The following is a 24,168-nucleotide window of genomic DNA, read 5'->3' as shown; positions in this document are numbered from 1 at the left end:
TGTAGGTATTAAAAACAAAAAAAAAAAAAAAAAGAAATGCGCATGGGACTTTTACAAGTTACAACACCAAGAAAGTAAATCCATTTTTTTTAAATTAGTTTACAAAGATAAATAGAACACACGTAGAGGATATTTAAAAATAAAAGTGGTGCACTGAAATGAAAATTCTGGTGCCAAAAACAACTGAAAATTCAGGATGCACTTGGCTGAAAACGGACAGTTTTTTTTTTTTTAACTTTAATGTGGATGGCATTTTTGCATTGAAGTCAATAGGTGGAGTTTTTGCATTGAAGTCAACGGGACGTGATTTTTCACTTAAGTCAATGGGACACGACTTTACATTAAAGTGAAAGGGATTCAACATGCCGATTTAACTATTGTCAATCTACCAAACAGCTTCTTAGTTACAATTCCATCTGCATTCAATTGCTTCTAAGATATCAGATAATTACAGTGAGTAAGTGCCGGGTCACACTTGTGCGAGACGGGAAGCCTGTGAATTCGCAGCCTGTTCCCGCATCGCAAAACGCACATCTGGCAGTTCACACTGCCATATGCGATACGCTGGGGGTGTCAATGAAATGTTAACGACACCCCCAGTTTGATCGCATATCGCAGTGCGATCTGACAGTTCGCACAGGATTGGATCGCACAAGTGTGAACCACTGTGCGATCCGATCCTGATGCGGCTGAAAAAATGCCTCATGTGCGACTTTTGTGCGGGTGCAGTGCGAATTTCAGCCATACAAAGTGTACGGCTGAATTCGCACTGCACATCCTATCGCATGTAATGAAGGAGCAGTGCGCTCCGATATTACATGCGATCGCCGCTCACGCTATAGTGTGAACCGGCACTCAAATGAAGCACATTACAAATCTAAATGCATTTTGTGAATAATCATTCACTTTATCAAGAGTAAATGTTACTGACAAGGTGCCTATAAATGAGGGAAACCAGGTTAGATTTTTAAAGTAATGATAATAATATTGCATATTTATGCATCAGGGGGTGGTTTATCGTCAGCCCTAGTGGCAGTTTATGAAAGGGCACACTTACAAATCAGCTTTAAAAGATAAAACACTTCAGAATGGTAACTGCTTAGGGTGTCTGCCTAAGTGGGGGGGGGGGGGGGGGGGCGGGCACAGGAGGCCTAACAAATGGAGGGGGCAAAGGATAGAGCAGATGAATTAACCACTAGACGACCGCCCGCCGCAGATTTACTGTGGCAGGGCAGCCCTCTTGAACCTAAAACGTAGCTCTACGTCGGTCGCGCGCCTGCTCCAATTGCCGCCTGACACTCGATCGTTCCCCGCAGAGAGAGGAGGACGGTTGGCTATTGTAAACACAGTCGACTGTCCTTCTCCCTGGGATGATCACAGAGCTCATGTGATCCTGCTATATAGGATCGCATGTCTCTATGGTCATCTCAGAAGCCCAACCCCCATAAGGTTAGAACCACTCCCCATTTAACCCCTTGATCACCTATACTGTTAACCCCTTCCCTGCCAGTGTCATTACAGTAAGTGCATATTTTTAGCACTGATTACTGTAGTAAAAAGTGGGGGGGGAGTTTGGGACTTTAGATGAGGTGTGTGGTCATGACCATAAATTATACAAACAAAATAAAATGTGTGTATATTTTCTCATATGGGTAGATTTATTAATATGCACAGATAGTATTATGTATTTATTTTGTTATACAATGTTCCTTGTTCTTACAATTATCTTTTACATCATTCTGACATGCAAGTGTATATCTCCTGACATGTTTTGGTCATTGAAATTATATGTATGATACCCACTGTTTTTACGCTGTTCCTATCTGTGCATATTAATAAATCTACCTATATGAGAAAATATACACACATTTAATTTTGTTTGTATAATTTATGGTCATGACCACACGCCTCATCTAAAGTCCCAAACCCCCCCCCCCCCCCCACACTTTTTATGTCATTATTAGGGATGGAGATACAAAACAATCCTTGTAACCTCAAGTCCCGCTTTCCCTTTCTATGTCTTAATCCAAATAGGGATGGAGGCGTGTGACCATCATTGACCATACCCTGCTGTTTATGCATTGTCTGTTACATTCAGTGAGCTGGCCCTATTTACTCGGGGGTCGGCAATAGTATATTATTATTTGATGTTATACAATCATATTTATTATACACACTATCATGCTTGGACAGTGGTCTTGTCGGGAGCAATATACATAACTGTCATGACCATTTTCTCTCGGTGCTTGCTGTTTGGTGGATATCCTCTCTTCCCTCTGCTCCAGGAGCTGCGATGCGCCCTGGCCACCCTCCCCTCCTCCTTCGTCCTTGTGACGCGGAGGTGAGGGCGGGTCAGGCCGCGGCGCATCAGTGCCACGCCCCTTCCGTGCGGTACTAGACGCCAATCCCCTGGCCGACACCATCCACGTTCCTGCACGAGGTTGGCTTGGCACCAACTCTGGCTCAGCAAGCCGCCAGCAGCCGCTGGGGCTTCCCACTTGGAACAGTGAGCGTGACGCTGGGAGTTTTTCTTGTGAGCGCTTGGATGGAACTTTTTCATTTTTTCACTCTCTCATTGGATCATTGCTATTTGCTATTCTTCTCCATTCCTCTCCGGCCCTATTTGACCTTGGAAGTCATTTACCCACACTTGGTAAATATATTTGGGTTCCTGGCTACTCCTTTTCCTTCCCATTCCCCCATTTCACTCTCTGTAGAAACGGCTTTCCTTACCACACAGTCTTCATCTTCATTATCCCTTCCTATCCATTTTGTCTTTATATTTTCATTTGCTATTCACTGGTTTGCTCATACTCATTCCATGGTCACTCCAACTATGCTAAACTCTCATTACAGCTTCACTTGCACTCCCATTAGTATACAGCATGCATATTTTTATGGGGCACCTCTTGCTGATCTGTTCTATTTGTTTTTTCTTTGGGCTTTGGGAGTTTTCCAAACTCTTTTTTACCTACTCTTGAACCATTTCGTCAATATACTCTATTATAACATATCCATCCCAAATTTACTCTTAGAAACCATACAGAATGGACTATTGAGATGAGGATTTTTCTCCCAGCCAATATGATTCCTTTATCCCATTCTAACGGTTCACCCCCATGCGTGCCTGGCATTGCTCCCTCAGCTCCCGGGGCGGATGGTATAGGGGTTCTTCCACAGCAAGTCACCAGAGGCAACAGCTCCAAAATCCAATTTCATTGTAAGCCATCTTTTATATTTACTCATTTCCCCTAATAGGCGTTCATATATTCTTACATACATTGTGACTCTCATTATATTTCCTTTTCCATAGTCAATCAGTTGCACCAGCTCCTGAGGAAGTGTTACATACACGAAATGCGTAGAGCATTTATGATGCAATTCTGTGGATTATGTATTTATTTTGTTATACAATGTTCCTTGTTCTTACAATTATCTTTTACATCATTCTGACATGCAAGTGTATATCTCCTGACATGTTTTGGTCATTGGAATTATATGTATGATACCCACTGTTTTTACGCTGTTACTATATGTGCATATTAATAAATCTACCCATATGGGAAAATATACACACATTTAATTTTGTTTGTATAATTTATGGTCATGACCACACGCCTCATCTAAAGTCCCAAACTCCCCCCCACTTTTATGTCAATATTAGGGATGGAGATACAAACAATCCTTGTAACCTCATTTAAAGTCCCGCTTTCCCTTTCTTTGTCTTGATTACTGTAGTAATGTCACTGGTACCCAGTGTTGCCAACCCCCCAGAGTGAAATTTACTGGCAGAACGCCAAAAATTTACGGACGGCACCAATTTTTTACTGGCACTGCAAAAATGTAGATAAAATAGCCGTTTTCAGTGCTAAACCGTGCAAATATGAATAATTAATCTATAAACATGTAGATAGTGCTATTAGCAATGTGTTTAAGTTGACAAAAGTCATAAACCATATTTGCCTGCATCAGATCGCATGGTACAAAAGTACAATCTGCTGTGGTTGCAGTGCAGTAAATTTTAAAACGTAGTGCATGCACTTCTTTTGGTGCGGTGTGATTTCACTCCATTCATTTTGAATGGGCTGAAATCGCACCGCACAGAACTGCACGTGAATTGTACAGGAACGCACAGCGTGTTCCTGTGCAATTCCCAGTGTGAACCGCCCCTAAAACAAATATTTCATGAAATCAGATACACTGAGCATACATTTATTTTCCAAACACTGACAAGAGACACGTGCCTGGGTTCTAAGTGATTACAGTAAACATTATAGCCAGCTGGTGTTACCTAACCATCCACACTTACCTTACAAACTTCCTTCCTATACTCAGGGGGCCATTCTCCTATCCATCAAAGCCAAGCAAAGTTTAACACACTGTGCACAGAAAACTCCTTCACCTTCATATCCCCCACACCAGCTCCAAGTAAAGCACACAAGAAACAATTATGAACATAAAAGAGTGAAGAAGAAAAGAGAAAAGAATACACATTGGCGCAGAGATTTACACATTCTCTCCTTGGTTGTCAAACACCAGGGCCCTCAGAAAAGACATCAGTTTTGTAAGAAAGTGTCCAATAAGTTGTAAAATGACCTGTCTCCCCCCCCCCATGAATGTGACTGTGTGTGCCTGTGTCTTACCTTAGCAATACCGTCCGTCCTGAACACATATGCGGGCAGTGGGCTACTTTCCCTGACATGTTACAGATCAGGGTCAGGGTCACAAGTCTCGCCGCAGCGCGGCCAGCACCAGCAAGACAGTGGAGGAGGAGGGGGGGTGTCTATGGGGTTTGAGAAGGGGAGATGTCTGGGGGGGTTTGAGGAGGGAAGAGGTCTGGGGGGGGGTGTTCTGAGGAGTTGTTCTGGGGTGTTTGAGGAGATGAAGGGTCTGAGGAGGAGGGGAGATGTCTGGGGGGGTTTGAGGAGGGGAGAGGTCTGGGGGGGTTTGAGGAGGGGAGATGTCTGGGGGGGTTTGAGGAGGGGAGATGTCTGGGGGGGGTGTTCTGAGGAATTGTTCTGGGGTGTTTGAGGAGATGAAGGGTCTGAGGAGGAGGGGAGATGTCTGGGGAGGTTTGAGGAGGGGAGAGGTCTGGGGGGGGGTGTTCTGAGGAGTTGTTCTGGGGTGTTTGAGGAGATGAAGGGTCTGAGGAGGAGGGGAGATGTCTGGGGAGGTTTGAGGAGGGGAGAGGTCTGGGGGGGGGGTATTCTGAGGAGTTGTTCTGGGGTGTTTGAGGAGATGAAGGGTCTGAGGAGGAGGGGAGATGTCTGGGGGGGTTTGAGGAGGGGAGATGTCTGAAGAGGTGTCTGGGGGGGTTTAGGTAGGGGAGAGGTCTGAGGGGATTTGGGGAGGAGGAGGAGAGGTCTGGGGGGGTTCTGAGGATGAAGGGAGGGGGGGTTCTTCCCCCTTGTGCTTACAGTTTACACACCACACCGGGAAACTTCTTCTTCCCTCCAGTCATGTGACAAGGGGTCGATAGAGAGGGAACGGCAGCCTTCCCTCACTGCAGTGGCGCTCTCTATTGCCACCTGCAGGCTGGAGGGAGAAGACAGTCTAGTCCTCCCTCCAGCTCTCTGTCGCTTCTCCTGTCGGTGATCATCGGGCCATGGGCAGGGCAGAGGGCACACAGGCGGAGCCGGAGGCGGTCACGTCAGGCGGGGAGGACTCGGAGTCGGAGCAAGTGAGTTCACTTCAGAAGTGTCCGGAGATGAGCGAGGCGCACGCGGCGCATGCGCAGTCGCATTGTCTCGCCGCAGCCATCATTTTAACGGGCACTTTTCTCCTGCTACGGGCATTTACGGGCAGGAGAAAAGTGCCCCAATTTTACGGGCCGTCCGTGAATATACGGACGGTTGGCAACACTGCTGGTACCCCCAAAAGTGTAAAAAATGTCAATTAGGGGTCCGATCTGTCCGCCGCAATGTCGCAGTCCCGCTAAAAATCGCAGATCGCTGCCATTATAGTTAAAAAAAAAAAAAAAGACAAATATCTTTCCGTAGTTAGTAGAAGCAATAACTTTTGCACCAACCAAAATACGCTTATTGCGATTTTTTTACCAAAAATATGTAGCATACAACAAATTGGCTTAAAATGTTAAAAAAAATTAGATTTTTTAATTTTTTTTTTTTTAATTTCATATAGCAGAATGTGAAATTTTTTTTTTTTTTTTTCAAAATGGTCTCTCTTTTGTTTTGTTTGGTCTCTCTGGTTTATAGTGCAAAAAATAAAAATTGCACAGGTGATCAAATACAACCAAAAGAAAGCTCTATTTGTGGGAAAAAAAGGATGTCAATTTTATTTGGTTACAGCGTCGCATGACCGCGCGATTGTCTGTTAAAAGTAATGCAGTGCCGAATCGCAAAATAGGGCCTGGTCATTAAGGGGGAAAATCTTCCGGTCTTAAAGTGGTTAAAGACCATGCCAGCATACCCCTCACATTGGCGCGATTGTGTCACACGTAAAAAAAATGACGCCACCTGCCACAGGTCACCATTGGCAAGCAGCAAATCCCAATGGTGCTGTTGCATAGTGACATCACAGCATATCTGCCGTGAAACCACCGTGAGCAGTGAAAATGTGAGCATATCCATCTAAAACTCCCCCCAGATAACAACAAGAATAGAACTGAACCTGGGCAAAGGAAAAAAAAAAAAACACAAACAAAAAACACACATACACACACACCCAAACCCACAAAAACAGTGGACATAAATCCAAAAACAAATATAAAAAAATAACTAAGCATAAAATGACACTAACAAAAAATGTCCTTGTATTTTAATTCACATTACTTTGGTCATTCCTTTAAAGAGGAAGTAAAGTCCCTAAAATAAAAAAACGGGGAAAAAGAAGCCCTGTAAAGAGAAAGGCATAATGAGCTAGTATGCATCGCATACTAGCTCATTATGAAATACTTTATTAGAAAAAAATATACAAAGTATATTACACGCGCCAAATGAGGGGACCTGTAAAGGTGTTTAGGGCCTAGTGATAATATTGTAAAATTAGTATTATCAAGAACTAATGAAAGTGAATAAACAGATTGCAGCTGCTATAGTAAAGTGCTAGTGCTGACGATAAAATATAGTAATCAAAAGGTAAGTGATTACCTATAGCGCTTGCTAAAGTGTATCAACCAAAAATGTGAAAAAATAAAAATGACAATATAAAACCACAATGTAAAAAACTTGCTGTAAATATTAGAATATAGTGCTAATAAGATAAATAAGGTATAAAATTAATACTGTGCTCTAGGGCTGGGGAATATAATCGAAAGATCGATGCATCGCGATTCGACCCTTCGCGATTCTGCATCGATGCGGGCTGCCGGCATAATCGATTATACGAAATGACGTCATCAGCCGCGGCCACGCCCTATCGCGCAAGGGAAAAAAAAAAAAAAAAATCACAAGATCGCAGGATCGGCAGCTGATTGGTGGGTTAGTGGCGGGAGCTTAATAAAAAGGCTTCGCCCCTCCCCTTCCGCCTATTTGACCCGGGCCGAGGCGCAGCAAGACATCCCCCGCGTGTATCGGCGTCCCACCTGCGGCCTAGAAGCCAGCCAGCCAGCCATCCAAGCCAGAAGCCGCCAGTCCAGTGAGTCCACACACAGGAGCGAGGAGCCCCAAGTGCGTCCCCATCGCAGCCAGCCAGCACCGCCAGCCTCACCTCACCGTAGTCGACAGGCCCTGGAGGCCCAGCCGCCACACCACTGCCAGTGACGCCAGCCGCCCGCCACAGAGCCCAGAGAGCAGCACAGCACCTGTCCTCCTCTGCAATGCAGTGCACAACAACCCACACAGTCACACAGCAGGTATGTCCGAACAAATAATTGTGTAATCATTCATGGGGGTCTCTCGTCTGTATCTCTGGGGGATGTCTGTGATGGGGGGGGCCTGGGACAGGGGACGGTCGGTCGGGGCCCGGGGGTACTGTTCTGCTGTGGCAGTCTGGCAGCCAGGGGGGGTCAGTCAGTGTCAGTGGGGGCCTGGGGGTCTCTGTCAGTGTCAGTCAGCTATGGGGGTCTGGGCAAGGGGGGGACTCACTCAGTGTTTGTCAGTGCTGTGGGGGATTGGGGAAGGTGTGGGACATCCACCCAGGCACTACTACAGTTTTTTACTAATTTTACTGTTACTTCTAGTAAAATACTAGTGTTGTTGTCTGTCTCTGCTATGCTGTTTGCATTTTCAGACCTTCCTATATGTTTGCAGTGCAAGTGCACTAAAGTATGCAGGGCTTGCAGGCCATGACAGGGTCCAGGAAAGTGTCCTTTGAAGCAAATGAAAATAAAAAGGATTCTTTTATTTGTGACTGCTTGATTGTTTGTTTTTTTTGATAAAGTTTTGAAAACCATTGGGCAGTGGGCTGGGCATGGGCAGTAATCGTGATGCATCGTGGAATCGAATCGTATCGAATCGCGACCCTAATAATCGTAATCGCATCGAATCGTGAGGTAAGTGAAGATGCACAGCCCTACTGTGCTCCGTAATGTGAAAAATAACGATACTGAAATTATTAATAAATAGTAGCGAAAGTTCATGTGCACAAAATCAGTTGATGAATTATAACAAACAGTCCATAGTAAGGTATCATCCACTAAAGTGTGACTTCTGAGTGAAAAAAGCAGTCCAAAAAATATATATAAAATAAATATTAAAGTGCAGGTGCTTCTTTCTTTCCCAGGTATCCCTTCACCGTGGAAAATAGATACATTTCGAACTCACCGGAAAGTGTGGGTCCTATATGCCTTACGGCATTAAGACCAATCGTGCTAAAAAAGACCCTCTCCAGGTCCGGGTGCGTTCCCTCCTGGCGAATAGAGCTATCCCTCTGCAGTACCACTCTTACTGCTAGTAGTCTCCAAAGTGGGTATATCTCCTCCAAACACAATTGCTCCTTCTTGGAATGATGGTTGATATAAGGATGGGGACACGGATATGTGCCTATTTCTGGTTAAATTAGAGGGACGGAGTGCAGAGCGGCAGCTCCAATACAAAAGATCTGGGACAGACGTGTGACTCCACCTCTGAAGACGTCTAACCAATGACGAAACGCGTTAGAGGGAACGCACATCGTGACGTCATACGGGCTTAGTGGAACGCAAGCCGGAACTACCGCTCTCCACTTGCAGCTCACGTGTATGACGGCGGTTTTTGCTCGTTTTTATTGAGTAATATTCACGTTTGCCTCACCGTTTGATACCATTTGTTTTTACTGAACCTTCCTGATGTTTTTTACCTGTTTTTTATCACCTCACTGGGATTGTATTTGTTGGAGTGACGGGGTTGTGTGCAATATTAAACCATTTCCAAACAGTACTGCACTATCCGTTTTTTTTATTCCTTTTATTATACACCCGTGATTGGAGGTGACCCAACAGGAGGACCATCATTCCAAGAAGGAGCAATTGTGTTTGAAGGAGATATACCCGCTTTGGAGACTACTAGCAGTAAGAGTGGTACTGCAGAGGGATAGCTCTATTCGCCAGGAGGGAACGCACCCGGACCTGGAGAGGGTCTTTTAAGCACGATTGGTCTTAATGCCGTAAGGCATATAGGACCCACACTTTCCGGTGAGTTTGAAATTTATCTATTTTCCACGGTGAAGGGATACCTGGGAAAGAAAGAAAGAAGCACCTGCACTTTTTTATTTATATATATTTTTTGGACTGCTTTTTTCACTCAGAAGTCACACTTTGGTGGATGATACCTTACTATGGACTGTTTGTTATAATTCATCAACTGATTTTGTGCACATGAACTTTCGCTACTATTTATTAATAATTTCAGTATCGTTATTTTTCACATTACGGAGCACAGTATTAATTTTATACCTTATTTATCTTATTAGCACTATATTCTAATATTTACAGCAAGTTTTTTACATTGTGGTTTTATATTGTCATTTTTATTTTTTCACATTTTTGGTTGATACACTTTAGCAAGCGCTATAGGTAATCACTTACCTTTGATTACTATATTTTATTATGAAGTACTTACCTTAAAACGAAGCCCCCGCCATGCCGCCCGCTCAGCGACAGGACGGCCGACATGTCCGGCCGTCCTGCTTCCGGGTTCGCGTCCTCCGGCCATCTGATTGGCCGGAGGCGCGATTACATCACTCCCGTTCACGGCACTGAGCTCTGAAGGAACGGCACGGGTGTCCGTTCCTTCAGCGCATGCGCCGATCACGTCATAGGCAGTATGCACTCCAAATCTCCTAAACGGTGCAAGTTTGGGAGATATTTATAGCACCTATAGGTAAGCCTTAATATAGGCTTACCTATAGGTAAAAAGTTTGTGAGGTGGGTTTACAACCTCTTTAATTCTCCCTTATTAGGGGAGGATATCTTTTGTGAAGATTCACTATTTGGATCACGCTTTCAGACTCACTCTTTTATGATGCACATTTATCAGTGGTAGCTGTGGGGGGGGGGGGGGGGGGCAGAGCAGAGAGCAGGTGACTGACAGTCACCAGCTCTCTGTTCAGGGAGCTCTGAGAACCGAGCGATGGGGCAGTTTGATCGCTCGTTTCCTTGTTCGAACCGGCAGGGGCCCTATGCTACATCTACCTAGGTAATCACGATCCCCCCCCCCCCCCCAAAAAAAAAAAAAAAAACACATACTTCTCTTTTCAAACAGCCTTCTCTATTTTTACATCTCCTGTGTTTATTATGCGTTTTCCATTTTTTAAATACACATTATATATATACATACACACACACATATATACATATATATATACACATATATTTATTTTTTTTTTTTTCTTTGTTGTTGGTGGCATACTTCGTTAAAGTCCCATGGGCAGTTAATTTTTTTTTTTTTTTTTTTGTGTGATCCAAATCTCATGAAGAGATTTAGGATAATGAAAACAGTGCTACTAAGAGTGCAGAACAAAAAGGGAACAAATGAAATGCTATACCAATAATTCCTTAAAGTGGTTGTAAATTCATTCTAGGTAACAAAAAAAAAAAAAAAAAGTGAGCAGAAGCCCCCACCAGTCAATACCTGAGCCCCCTATGATCCAGCGATGTTCACGATAGCCTTGGCTGTCCCGAGACTCTCCCTCCTCTTTGGCTGAGACAGCAGTCGGAGCCCATAGGCTTCCACTGCTGTCAATCACAGCCAGTGACCAACACGTAAAGAGCGGGGGGGGAAATAGGTGACTTATGGAAGCATAGAGTAGAAGCTCGGAAGCAAGCGGCTTTCTCTCGGGGCAGTGCGCTGGCAAAAGGAACCGGAAAAGAAGATCGGAGCTGCTCTGTGAGTACGCAAGTATAACATGTTTGTTAATTTAATTTTGAAAAAAGGAAAAATACTACTTTAATGTACTGCACCACTGGATTTCGAGAATATGTTATTAAAATTAGAGAAAATTACACTTAATTATACAATATAAGTGTTAAAATTAAAAAAACAGAAAAATTCATGTTAAAAAAAAAATGTAAGTGTGTCATATATATTTTAAAATAAAAGCGTGTTCAAAGCTCCAGTGTTGTCATATAGAGAAAGATAGGAAAGAACACTCTCGTGGTAAAGTATTTTAAATAAATTTATTTTTTAAAAGAAGGTTGTGTATTGAACTTACATCAAAGAAGACAGGGATCAGCATGTATTATATAGAAATCGCCGGTTTGCACTCAACATGCGTTCCAGCTGACCGGAAATTACGTATCTCAAACACCACCCAAAGCCGTTTTGTCAGCCTGTGTCTGACATCCTCAGGGGTTGAGGTATTGTTATACTTACCTCCTTTGTGCTGTTGGTTTTGCAGAGCAGCCCAGACCCTCCTCTTCTCGGGCATCTTTCTGCTCCTGGCCCCTTCCTCCTATCGAGTGCCCCCACAGCAAGCAGCTTGCTATGGGGGCTCCCGAGCCGAGCTGCAGCTACGTGTGTCCATTCAGACACGGCGCTGCTGTACAGCCCCGCCCCTTTCTCTCCTGATTGGCTGACTTTGATTGACACCTGCAGGAGTCAATGGCACCGCAGCTGTGTCTCAGCTAATCAGGAGGGAAAGTCTCAGGATGGCCGAGGGATTCGTGGACATCGCTGGATGGAGCTGGGGCACAGGTAAATATGAGGGGGTGCTGGAGACGCTGCTACACAAAACGCTTTTTATCCTAATGCATAGAAAAAAAAAACCTTCTGACTTTACAACTTCTTTAAGATAAAAAAAAAAAAAAACCTGTGCGCAGCACCCCCCTTGGCCCCCTAACACTTACCCGAGGTCCGTTTCTGTCCACGAGTGTCTCAGTCGCCTGAGATTTTCCCTCCTGATTGCCTGAGACACAGCAGTTGTGCCACTGTCAAAGTTAACTAGCCAATCAGTAGAGAGAGGGGGGCGGGGCCAGGTCACAGCTTCGTGTCTGAATGGACACAGGGAGCTGGGACTCGGGTCAGGTATCCCTATAGCAAGCTACTTGCTGTGGGGGCACTGAGCAGAAGGGAGGGGCCAGAAGAGCTGAAGAGGGACCCGAAAAGAGGAGGATCCAGGCTACTCTGTGCCAAACCAACTGCATAGAGCAGGTAAGAATAACATGTTTGTTTTTTTTTTTAAACAAGACTTTACAATCACTTTAATGCAATGATCAGAATTCTCCAGATAAACAGGTACAACTTAGGAGAATTTAGATCTATGTATCACCTTGTTACTTGGTATAGGTAAGGGTTTACTACCACTTCAAGGTTACAAATGAAACAAGCATGCTTTAAAATAAGACTAAATTTGAGAATAAGACTTTTAAGTTAATGATTCAAACAGCTCAGATCGGCCTGAAAAAGATTTGAAATCCGTGTTTATTTTGTATCTAATCTGCATTAGATTTTTACTTTGTACTTGCCATTTTCCTATAATGAATGCACCTGTCGGGGACTGTTCAAAATATGGCATATGCGGTAATTCATGGCATCTTTTGAAAATACTTAATTTAAACTGACCTACATAGAAAATTGTGGAGGTCCGTGCACTCAAAATATAGCAAATCATTTCATGACTTAATTTTTTTATTTATTTATTTTTTCTAAACTACAACAAATTGGTATAAACGCTATATATAGAAAGAAAACTGCAGTAACTCTAGCTAAAATAGACAACATTGTGTATATTCAAATGGCCACCCTATCTACACCAGCATCCTGAAATAAATTATATAAGGAGGTAGAAGTGCAATTGGACTTTAAAGTGATTCAATTGAAAAATCTATTTTGTGTATAAATAAATCTTACAATTTTTTGCAGCTTGCGATGAGGGACTCCAGCCAAGTAACAGCTCTCGGTGTCCATTCAGATACGGAGCCGTGACCCGGCTCCACCCAATCTGATTGGCTGAATGATTTTTGATCGACAGCATTGGGAGCCAATCGTGCCGCGCTGTCGTCTCAGCCATGGAGGAGGGGAGTCCCAGGCAGCTTAGACACTCCTGCAACATCATTGGATAGAGACATGATCAGGTTAGTATTGAAGGGGGGGGGGGGTGGCTGCTGCACACAGGTTCTCTTTTTATCTGAATGCATTCAGATAAAGAACCTTTCGCCCTTACAAACCCTTTAATTTTCCAAGTACTCTGTTGGACTTTGTCATCTGTTCTGGGATCTAATAAAACAATATCTCTGGTAAAGAACCACAGTTGCTACAGGAAATTTGTGTAGAAGGAAGAAGTGTGTGTCTTAAACCAGTCTGCATTCCTGTTTCCACAATATTAATCATTACCATTAAATTATCAGTACTCATTAATATTTACAACACATGAGCACCATATTATATAATTACAACATATTCGTACCATCCAAGTGATCAGAAGGAGCACTAAGGATGTATTAACAGTCAGTGATGACAGCAGTCCTGTGAGGATGCTTGTGACAGAAAACCTCCAGAGAGTAAAGCAGCCCAAAGATTAGTCTTTTGTTTGTTTTTTTCCAATCAGTGGGCTGAATGAAAAAAGTTATGCGATTCCCCCATCTACAACCTCCTTGTTGCACTATTGTATTCTGACAGCTGGGAGACTTCCATGCCACCAAAATACACTGATCAGTGCTGGTGATCGAAAATCTGAAAGGTTGGTTGTACAGAAGTTGATCAGTAGACAGACTTCTGCACAACCATGGATCGAAATAAGACTAGAATAAGACTAGTCCCTGCTGAATCATCCAAATTTTGATCCATGTATGGCAGGGCAACGAAATTGCAAAGTTACAGAATGTACTTGATAGAAGAAAAAAGAAGTTACAAAAGCAATCGGAAACCAATGTCACTTTAAAATTGCATGCAATTACAATTGGAGAAGCTTTGATTTATAAATCAAAACAGGAAAATTATCAGAAGAAAATGAGAAAATTAAAATGAAAAATTATGGAATTAAAGAGAAATGCACAGGACTGCAGATATGCAAACAAAACTCTGCAATGTGCAGGAACATGCAAACAAACTTTCCATCAAGTGAAAATTATTCTCATATTAAATCTGAGAATTACCAGCTGCACCCACTGTAACTACCACAGTTTATAACAAAAACAACAACAGAGTTGAATTACAGCATAGTAATGAGTGGTCTGAAGCCAAATGAACCAGACAAATCTTAAAGAGATAGGAATGGTTCTTTACCGTAATTTCAACAGATATTTGAAATGCTTTTGTCACCTGCAGCATGCAAGAGACGTTTACAATTTAAACCCATCTGATGTAGAAAGAAAGAGTTAGGGTCCTTTCACACGGCCGCTCCGTGTGAAAGGTCCACTGCGGGACTTTTTTTTTTTTTTCCACGGAGCGGATGACATTTGTGTCATCCGCTCCGTGTGCCCGCATATCATCCCTTCCTTTTTCGGATGATATGCGGACATAATGTAAGTATATGGCACTGCGGATGTCAGCGGATGACACCGCTGACATCCGATTTTCCTTCCTTTCCGTTTTTTACACAGAAGAAAAAATGGGGTTCTGTTCCATTCATAAAAACGGAACAGAACCGAAAGGAGGAAAATCGGGTGTCAGCGGATGGTATTCCGCTGACACCCGCAGTGCCGTTCACTTACATTATGTCCGCAAATCATCCGCAAACGGATTACATGATTTGCGGACACACGGAGCGGCCGTGTGAAAGGACCCTAATGCAGTTTAATGTAGGAAGTGGTCTGTGGATAAGAATTAAACACATCTGTATTGAGACTCTTGAGAAATATTAAAATAATGAATGTGTCTATTGTATGATGTACAACCTGATCCTAATATACTGTAAATAGGAAGATCAACCAAATGCAAATGAGTTTCCCTATATGGTGTCACACAGGAAGGAAACTGTGATGGAACTTTTCGCCTGTAATAGTGCTGCATTTGAGCACTGAAGCTTGGTACACAGGTACATGATTTTAGAGACTTTGAATGAGAATATCAAGGGAAATATAGGTTATCAGCTAATCCAAAAACCTCATGATCTAAATGACATAATAAATGAATAATATTATTTATAGAGGAAATTAAATAAAGAGTTGATGACGCAACATTGTTTTGGACTGCCAAGCATAAAAATCAGAAGATGAAAACGTATCCAAAATGACCAGGTCAAAGACATAAACAAACAAACAAAGAGCTGGGGGGGCACACCCTGAACATGCATTTCTAAAGCTGGTGCAGCTATAAACCAAGCGACATGCATATTTACAGAGAATAGCGCACACATGCAAAAGAAATGACTATCAAATATAAAGGCAATCAATGAATAAATAAAAATGGGGATTTAGTCCCACCATATGGCCATATCTTGCTCAAGCCCACCACTACGTCAAAGTACCCCATTGTCAGTGGGTCCTACACTATCCATAAAAAAGGATGAATCCAACCTCTCACCATTGGAGATGCTTACTCCTTACTGGGAGAAATGTGCAACTGCATTATAAGGGACTCCTCATATCTGCTTGCTAGTGGACACTGATAGAGTACAGGTGTGGGAGGGTGGGGTGCTCAACCCCAGAAATCTGGTCAGGACCGAATACATGACAGGTCAAAGACAAGTATCCTAATATGGGAAACAAAGTTCAAATTAGGTGAAAATAAATCAAAATAATAATGAACAAAAACCCAGGACCATCTATGGCAATGGTGGTAAATTAGCATAGAATTGTAAAAATATAAACTGTACTTTGTTTTATCTTCAGTCACAATGTTTAAGGGCTATGCTAATTGATGTTCTGGATATCAAACGCGTTTGATCAACCAATCAGTTGCCTTTACATCTTCGTAGATGGGGATGAAAACTGTATATCAGGGAAATGTTTTTGATTGCCAAGTTATTCTGGGAGGAGAGGTCTAGAATATAGTATACAATATTGCATGCATGGGAGCCATCTAGGTGCAGATGGTGGCGCATCTAAATGCGTGCCAATATAGGACAGGAGAACTGGGGACTCTGAAGGCTTCTGATCTATATATTATTTTGCAAGTATTTTGGAATTTGTCATTTGTTCTTGGATCCAATTGGCGCCATAGTCTCTGGAAAAGAACCACGATTGCAGACCAAAAATTTGTTTTGGAGGCGTGTGCATTCTACATCTGTCTTTCCACAACAGAACTAATATATACACTATTTATTTATTTTTTTTAATCAAAAAAAGGAGTTTATTAAGCCACCATACTACAGAGAAAAAAGTTATAAAAAATAATATATCATCCTATGACAGAGATACATGTGTACCAGGAGGAGAATACAAAATGAAATGTGTAACAGTAGTCACAACATAATTGAATATTTAGCACTCATTCAAATGCACATGGTTCTATAAAGCAATAACAGTCGATATAATGGCTTAATTCCCATATTGAAAATAATTCCTGAAGAAGTAAACCAAAAAAAAAAAAAACAGTCCCAATCTAAGCTCCAATCCTAAATCTGCGTTCCTCAGCATGCTAAATGGAGACAACCTCACTCAAGAGATAAGTCAAAAGGAGATTAACTAAAAATATTTTAGTTAGCTTGTAGGATAATTATAAAATGTTATATTTTCAGCCTACATCTGTAGCAATCTGTCTAGCACCAGTTGATGTGCAAGGCCTGGAAATTCAAGCCAGGCTTGCCATATAGAAAAAAAAAAAAGAAAATTAGCTATGTGCTCATCTATGTTGATATATTACTTTTTCTCGCACTAAAAAAAGTTTGAGCTGACCTTGTTGACCTGATCAATCCACTGTTGGGACTATGTGTGCAATGGGAGATGGCCACAATCTAGTTATTTGTTTACGGGCTACATCATAGCAACCTAATAACTGTGATATAAGATGGAACAGGGTACTGTTCCTAATAAATAGCTTCCAGAATACAAATCAGCAGATCCATCAGTATCCTAAGAGTTAAAACAGTAGAAATAATATCTGTAACCCCCTTCCAATACCTGTCAAGTTTCGGACATCTCCACAACAAGTGAATAAGGTTGCCTTCGTCTTTCACATTTGGGACACGGAAGACACTCGTCAACCCCAGCTAAATAACTGCACTGGTGTAAGGGGTAAGATCTGTGCAATATAAATATTTGTAACAGCTTATGAGAAAGTGAGAGCGAACTTGAAGAAATGGACTGTAACCACAGATTCCATGTGTCTCCATTAATATTACCGAAGTCCTGCTCCCACTTGCTTCTAGAGCAGGGGTATTGAATTAAAATTTATCGAGGTCCGGTCAGTAAAATTTTCTTGTAGCAGAGGTCCGAATATCATGTCGGAACCCGTGGCGTCTTTTCGCATGTGCCAAACAGCATGTTGCCGCAGCACCATGTGGCTTGGTTCTGCGCGATTTTGGAAAAAAAAGGTCAAGGACTTCTTTCTCTATGTTTCTCATGGGTAGTTCAGCCCGCGATGTGTGCGCCACATGCACAGATCTGAATCCCTCAGTCCCCAATGCCCATCACAGTCCCCTCCGCCTTCACATCAAGATCCCCTCTTGAGGAGTGTCCTCAGGTTCCCCTTTACATCACCCCCCTCCACTCCTTTCACAGTAATGTTCTCACACTTCCTTGTTATCGACCCCCCCCCCCCCCCGACAGTACTATCCTCTGCCCCTATTTACATCACCCCCCCCCATATTACTGTTCTGTCCCCACAACCCCCCCCCCCCACAATACAATCCTGAGCTACCCCGCATTACTGTCCTCAGCCCCTTTCACATTACTGTGCTTATTGTCCCCCACATTTCAGTCCTCAGCCTCCCCCAATTTAATGACACACACACACATTACAGTCCTCAGTCCCCCACTTTATTGTCCTCAGCTCTCTCCACATTACAATCATCAGTCCCTCCCCACATTACAGTCCTCAGCCTCCCCCAATTTAATGCCCCCCCCTACACACACTACAGTCCTCAGCCTCCCCCAAATTAATATCCCCACCCGCCCACACACACACACACATTACAGTCCTCAGCCTCCTCCAATTTCATGCCCCTCCCCCCCCCACACACACACACACACACATTACAGTCCTCAGCCTCCCCCAATTTAATGTCCTCAGGGCCCACCGAACATCACAGTCTTCAGGGCTCCACTTTAATGTCCTTAGCCCCCCCCCCCCACTATGATGTCCTCAGCCCACCACATCACAGTCCTCAGCCTCCCCACTTGAATGTCCTAACCTCCCCCCCACACCCCACATTACAATCCTCTGTCCTCCACTGTAATGTCCTCAACATACACACACACACCACAGCTCTTCCACTTCGCTGTCCTCAAATACACACACACACACACACATCACTGTCCTCAGCACACACATTCCTCATTTTCAGCTTTTCAAACTAGTGTCCTCACTCCCTGGGACTTCACCCCCTCCCTTACTGTCTTACCTTGCTTACACAGATCGAAGGTTGGAGGGAGGCACAGCATATTTGGATGGAGGGGGGTGTTGCAAGATCGTGATTGGTTGCTAGGACTGCCCTTCATCCTAGAAGCCAATCCCTGCTTGTTAAACTTGGGCAGCTCCGCCCTCCATCCAGAACTGTCCTGCCTTCTGCTGTCTGCTCTGTGAGGAATGGATTACAGAGCGACGGCAGGGGAAGAAAAGGTAGCTAAATAGCGGTACCGCGGCGGTCCGAATGGAAACATGTCCGCCATTTAGTGATCACCATTCTAGAAGGTAATTTGGCAGGGTCATGGATACAAGAGGTCAAAGCTGAGTATTTCCTTGTAATCATACCCTATTAAATACTTGACATCACCTCATCCACCATGGAATGCCTTACTAATATCAAGAAGGAGCAGCAAGCCTGAGCTTGCAAGGCATGTCGCAGTTGAAGGTATTGATAGAATTTAGTCTAAGGTGAACTCTTCCTGCAATTCCAGAAAGGTCTTGAACACATTCGGACGATGAAGTTGAGAAAATGGGATTTTTGACTTACTGTAAAATCCATCTCTCCCATGTGCACTGACTGACAGCTCCCGATCTTCATGACCATTGGGTTATACTGCCCCCTAAAGTAGTAAGACACTAGGCAGAAAAAAAGAATCTGGCTACGCCAATGGGCAGTCCCAGGAGGTATACTCCCTCTCTCTGCTATAGTTACTCAGTTTTGTTACAAGCAGTGTCAGAAGAATTACAACTCAACAGAGGGGAGGGTGCTGTGTCCATCGATTACCATCAAGAGAAAGGGATTTTTACGGTAAGTCAAAAATCCCATTTTTGCTTTCGTTCATTGACGGACACAACTCCTGATCTTCATGATCATTGGGAGGTCCCAAAGCAGTGTTAAACATGAGAGGTGGGAACAACAAAAAAATTCTGAAATCTTAACAGTAGCTCAACCCAAAACAATTGGAGCCCACCTGAAAAAACAAACAATATACCCTCAAAGAGGATCAAGTCCCCTAAATAGCAGCCTGCAAAACCTTGAGGCCAAAAGAAGCATCTGCAGAGGCCAACACATCCACTTTATAGAACTTTGTGAAAGTGTGCACCAACGACCAGTTAGCCACCTTGCAAACCTCTGTCACTGACACCTGATGATGGAAGGCCCAGGAGGCACTAAGTGCTCGAGTAGAGTGCGCCTTGACAGGGAAAGAAGGAACCTGACCCCTGATGGAATAGGCCCGTCTGTCTGATCCATCTGAAAATAGTTGCAGAGGAAGCAGAGAACCCTTTCCGAGGCCCATCCATGAGCACAAATAGTGAGTCTGACTAAAAGACTCCGCAGCTGCCAGGTACACCCTAATTGCCTGGACTACATTCAAGGCATGAAAGGCAATTTCCTTTGGATGTTTTTGCCTGGGACACAGGGAAGGCAATACAATGTCTTCAATCAAACGAAAAATCAGAAAACAACCTTTGGGAGGAATGATGGACAGGAGCGAAGAACCACCTTATCTCCGTGGATCACCAAGTAAGGTGAACGACAGGATAACGCCACTAGTTCCGACACCCTGTGTGAGGTGACAGCCACTAAAAAAGCCACCTTCTGAGACCGCGTAAGCAAGGGAATCTCCCGAAGATTCTCAAAGCGAGCGAGGCTTCTGGAGGACCGAAAGCACCAAATTGAGGTCTGAAGGAGGCAACAGAGACCGCACTGGAGGAACCAAATGTTGGACCCCCTGAATCAAAGGTATGCACCAGGGAGTGTGTGGCCAAAGGGTCATTGGAAGATGGCCAAAGCAGACACCTGGCCCTTGATGGTACTCAAGGCCAATTTCTGTTCAAAACCTCCATTGAAGGAAGGTCAAAATCCGAGCCACCAAGAAGGAGTGAGGATGATTCATCCTCGCTCCTTCTCGGTGGTGTTATCCTGTCATTCACCTTACTTGGTGATCCTCCTAAAGACTCACACCACACAATGTATGTTTTCCATGTATGATGGTAGATATTCTTTGAAATAGATTTCCTAGCTTTTAACAGCGATGGAATCACAGACTCCGATAAACCTCTATCCATCAGCACCTGGCGTTCAAAATCCAAGCCATCAAAGCCAGTGCCTGTAAAGCAGGATGGAAGATTGGTCCTTGGGACAGCAGATCCTCCCTAAGAGGAAGATTCCAAGTATTGTCGGTGACCAGCCACACCAGACCAGCGTACCAAGCCAGGCGAGGCCATCCCTGAAGAGGATCCGTCCAATGGTCCAGGCACAGTCTGATCGCTCGGCGTTTCAAGACATTGATCGGTAATCTGAATTTTTTGCCGAGGACGCCTCCCCAGCTGGACAGGCTAGCACCCGTGGTGACCACTGTCCAATACAAGGGGAGAAAGGATTTGCCCAGCCGAAGTGCCGGAGAGCGAAGCCAGCATATCAGGGAATCCTTCATTCCCCAGCTCAGCCAGATCTGAGTCCAGAGACTGGAGTCTTGTCCCATTTGGTCAGAATCTCCCTCTGCAGGGACCTTGTATAGAACTGTGCAAACGGAACCGCCTCAAAAAGGTAGACACCATCATGACCAGCACCTGCATGCAAGTCCGGAGTGATGACCGTCTGCTAGACAGCAGGAAATGAATTGCAGCCTGCAATTTCTGGAGATAGCCAGAGTGCACCTTCCTCTGGACAAAGTCCAGAGTCCGACCCAGATAGTCCAGCTTTGTGAACGGCACCAGAGCAGCCTTCTGAAAAAACTCAGAATCCAGCAGAAATCACTCAGAGTTCATATGGTGATTTCCAGGTTTTCCACCCGAGCAGTAGGAGACTACGCTTGCAGAAGGAGTTCGTCCAAGAAGCCCAGTACCACGGTCCCCCAGTTGGCGTAACAATGCTAACACCAGGGCTAACACTTTTGTGAAGACCAGAGGAGCAAAGGCAAGACAAAAAGGGTAACACCACAAACTGATAATGCTCTTCACCCATGGCAAAGTGGAGGAAGCACTGGTGACCGGCACCACATATTGTAATGTGAAAGTAAGCATCCTTGATGCTGATGGAGGCAAGAAAACCCCCCTGATGCAGGGATGCCACCACAGTGCGAATGGACTCCATCCTGAACTTCTGCACCCACACAAAACAGTTTAGCGCCTTGAGGTCCAAGATTGGACGTACCTTGCCTTTCTTCCTGCGAACTGTAAACAGGTTTGAGTGAAAACCCTGAAAACTTTCTGAAGTCGGAACGGGGACAAATCATCCCTTGAAGTAACAGGTCTTGTACCGTCCCAAAGAGACCCTGTAAGTGGCCCAGGGACAAGTGCAAGCTTGAAGGGAAGAAGCTTGCTGGGGAACAAGAGTGAAACTCGATCTTGTAGCTGGACTAAATGACCTCATGGACACACTTGTCTTGTACCAGGGAAGTCCACGGGTCTGGAAACCAGCGAAGACATCCCCCCACCCTCGATACAGGTGAGGAAGCTCCTTCATGCTGAAGGAGCCCTGTCCGCGAGTGGGCTTGCCAGAGCAGGTTCGTTTGGATCCTCCACAGGAGGCCCTGAAAGGCTTCGAGCCCTTGTCAGTCAATCCTGAGGGAAGAAAACATTTCTGAGCCGAGAAGGAGGGCCCATGTCTACGACGTTCCTTGCCCTTAGCCTGCAGAAGAAAAAGTACTCTTACCCCTGTGAGACCCTTTAAAATGAGGTCATCCAGGGTAGCCCCAAACAGGCAATTCCCTTTGAAAGGGGAGATCAGTCAAGGCCTTTTTAGGAGTCTGGTCCGCAGACCAGAATTTAAGCCAAAAGACACGCCGAAGAACCACTACTGAAACAGAAAACCGAGCCACTAGGGGTGCTGCATCCAATGAGGAATCACAGATAAACTGCAGCCCCTGGAGCAGCTGGTCCACCAGCTCAGCAAAGGCAGGGGGGAGCGGTTCTCCCTCCAGGGCATGGCATAAAATCTTAACCCACTCGGTCAGAGTTTGCAACACCAGGGCAATGGTGAATACTGGCCTCAGTGCCAAACCAGCCAGAGTGCACATTTTGCGGGCCACGGCCTCCGCCTACCTGTCAGCCAGATCCTTGGAAGGCCGGGGGGACTCATTAACTGGAATCATGGCTGCCTTGTTCAATCTGGAAACCGGAGGGTCCACTACCAGTAGAACAGTCCCCTGCTTAATAAGGGACTCCTCATAGGGGTAACGGCTAGTAAATATCGCTTAGGGTCGTCCCCACTGTTTAGCGACAATTCTGTCAAAATAGGAGGGGAAAGGAAACACCTTTGCTGCTCTAGATGGCTTGTGAGTGCCAAAGGGAACCTGCACCTCCATCCCAGCTGCTTCCTCCTACTTCAAGCTCTCGTGCACAGATACAATCAGTGCTTTCACCAGCGCCTTTTCGTGCGCAGTTGCAGATATGGAGATATCATCCTCACTATCTGAGGACTCCGGGCGCGAGGTCGCAGACCCAGCACGGTAACCCACATCCATGGCTGCTGAATCAGATTTTGGATCCGATGAGGCGGAGGGGTGGGTGCTAGCCTTTTGCCCGAAAACCACCTCCACCGGGGACACAAAAGGACTTCAGGACCGCCGTCAGAGCAGCAATGGATGGTTGGGGCACAGAGAGCCCCGCAGCCTCAGAGAGGGGATCACGTGGGGAGATGTGCTCCAAAAGACTCCATGAGTCACAAAGTGTAACACACTGCAAAGGGAAAACTCCCACCGCGCTGGCAGCACCACCCAGAGATCCCAGCAAGGACCAGAGATCCCAGCAAGGAACTACAGTAGGTCCTTACTCTTGGCTAGGCAGGAAAAAAACTGAGTAACTATAGTAGAGAGAGGGAGTATACCCAATGGGACTGCCTATAGGCATAGCCAGATTTTTTTCCTGCCTAGTGTCCTACTCCTGTACGGGGCAGTATAACTCAATCATCATGAAGATCAGGAGCAGGGTCAGTCAATGAATGAAAGAGAAATGTATTTTATGCCCGCATCTGCCATTGGCCAAAAACCTTCAAGAGTGTGAAGCTCTTCGTAAGAAGGGTTTTGTCACAGAGGAGTTTATTTAAGGAAGCCCGTGACTCCTAAATACTTCTTAGTTATAGACCAGATTTTCTTCATTAGCGTAAAAGTGGGACCCCCTTGTGGCATGTGAAAAAATTCCCCATCTAGAAGGGATAAAAGCGATAGTTCTGGGGAGTCTCCCAAATTTTAGTTATAGGATCTACAAGGTTAGGTAGTCCCCACCTACCCATATGCTGAAGCTGAGAAGAAAGAAAATATATAGTATAGGCACTACTAATCACCGCTGATCCTTATGTTGTAAGGTAGTCAATCAGATCCAGTGGCGGGATATACATTGC

The 24,168-nt window shown here is 44.5% G+C and overlaps 1 protein-coding gene across 3 annotated transcripts in view; it reads right to left on the bottom strand.

Moving 5' to 3' along the window:
* Nucleotides 1-24,168, bottom strand: part of LOC309548989 (protein-L-isoaspartate(D-aspartate) O-methyltransferase) — a 156,520-nt gene that overhangs the window by 106,612 nt on the left and 25,740 nt on the right. The gene's annotated exons all lie outside the window — the stretch shown is intronic.

The sequence above is a fragment of the Pelophylax lessonae genome, assembly GCF_965119305.1.
Source record: "Pelophylax lessonae genome assembly, chromosome: 3".
In the NCBI taxonomy this organism is placed as follows: Eukaryota; Metazoa; Chordata; class Amphibia; order Anura; family Ranidae; genus Pelophylax; species Pelophylax lessonae.
This window is presented reverse-complemented; position numbering and strand designations above follow the sequence as displayed.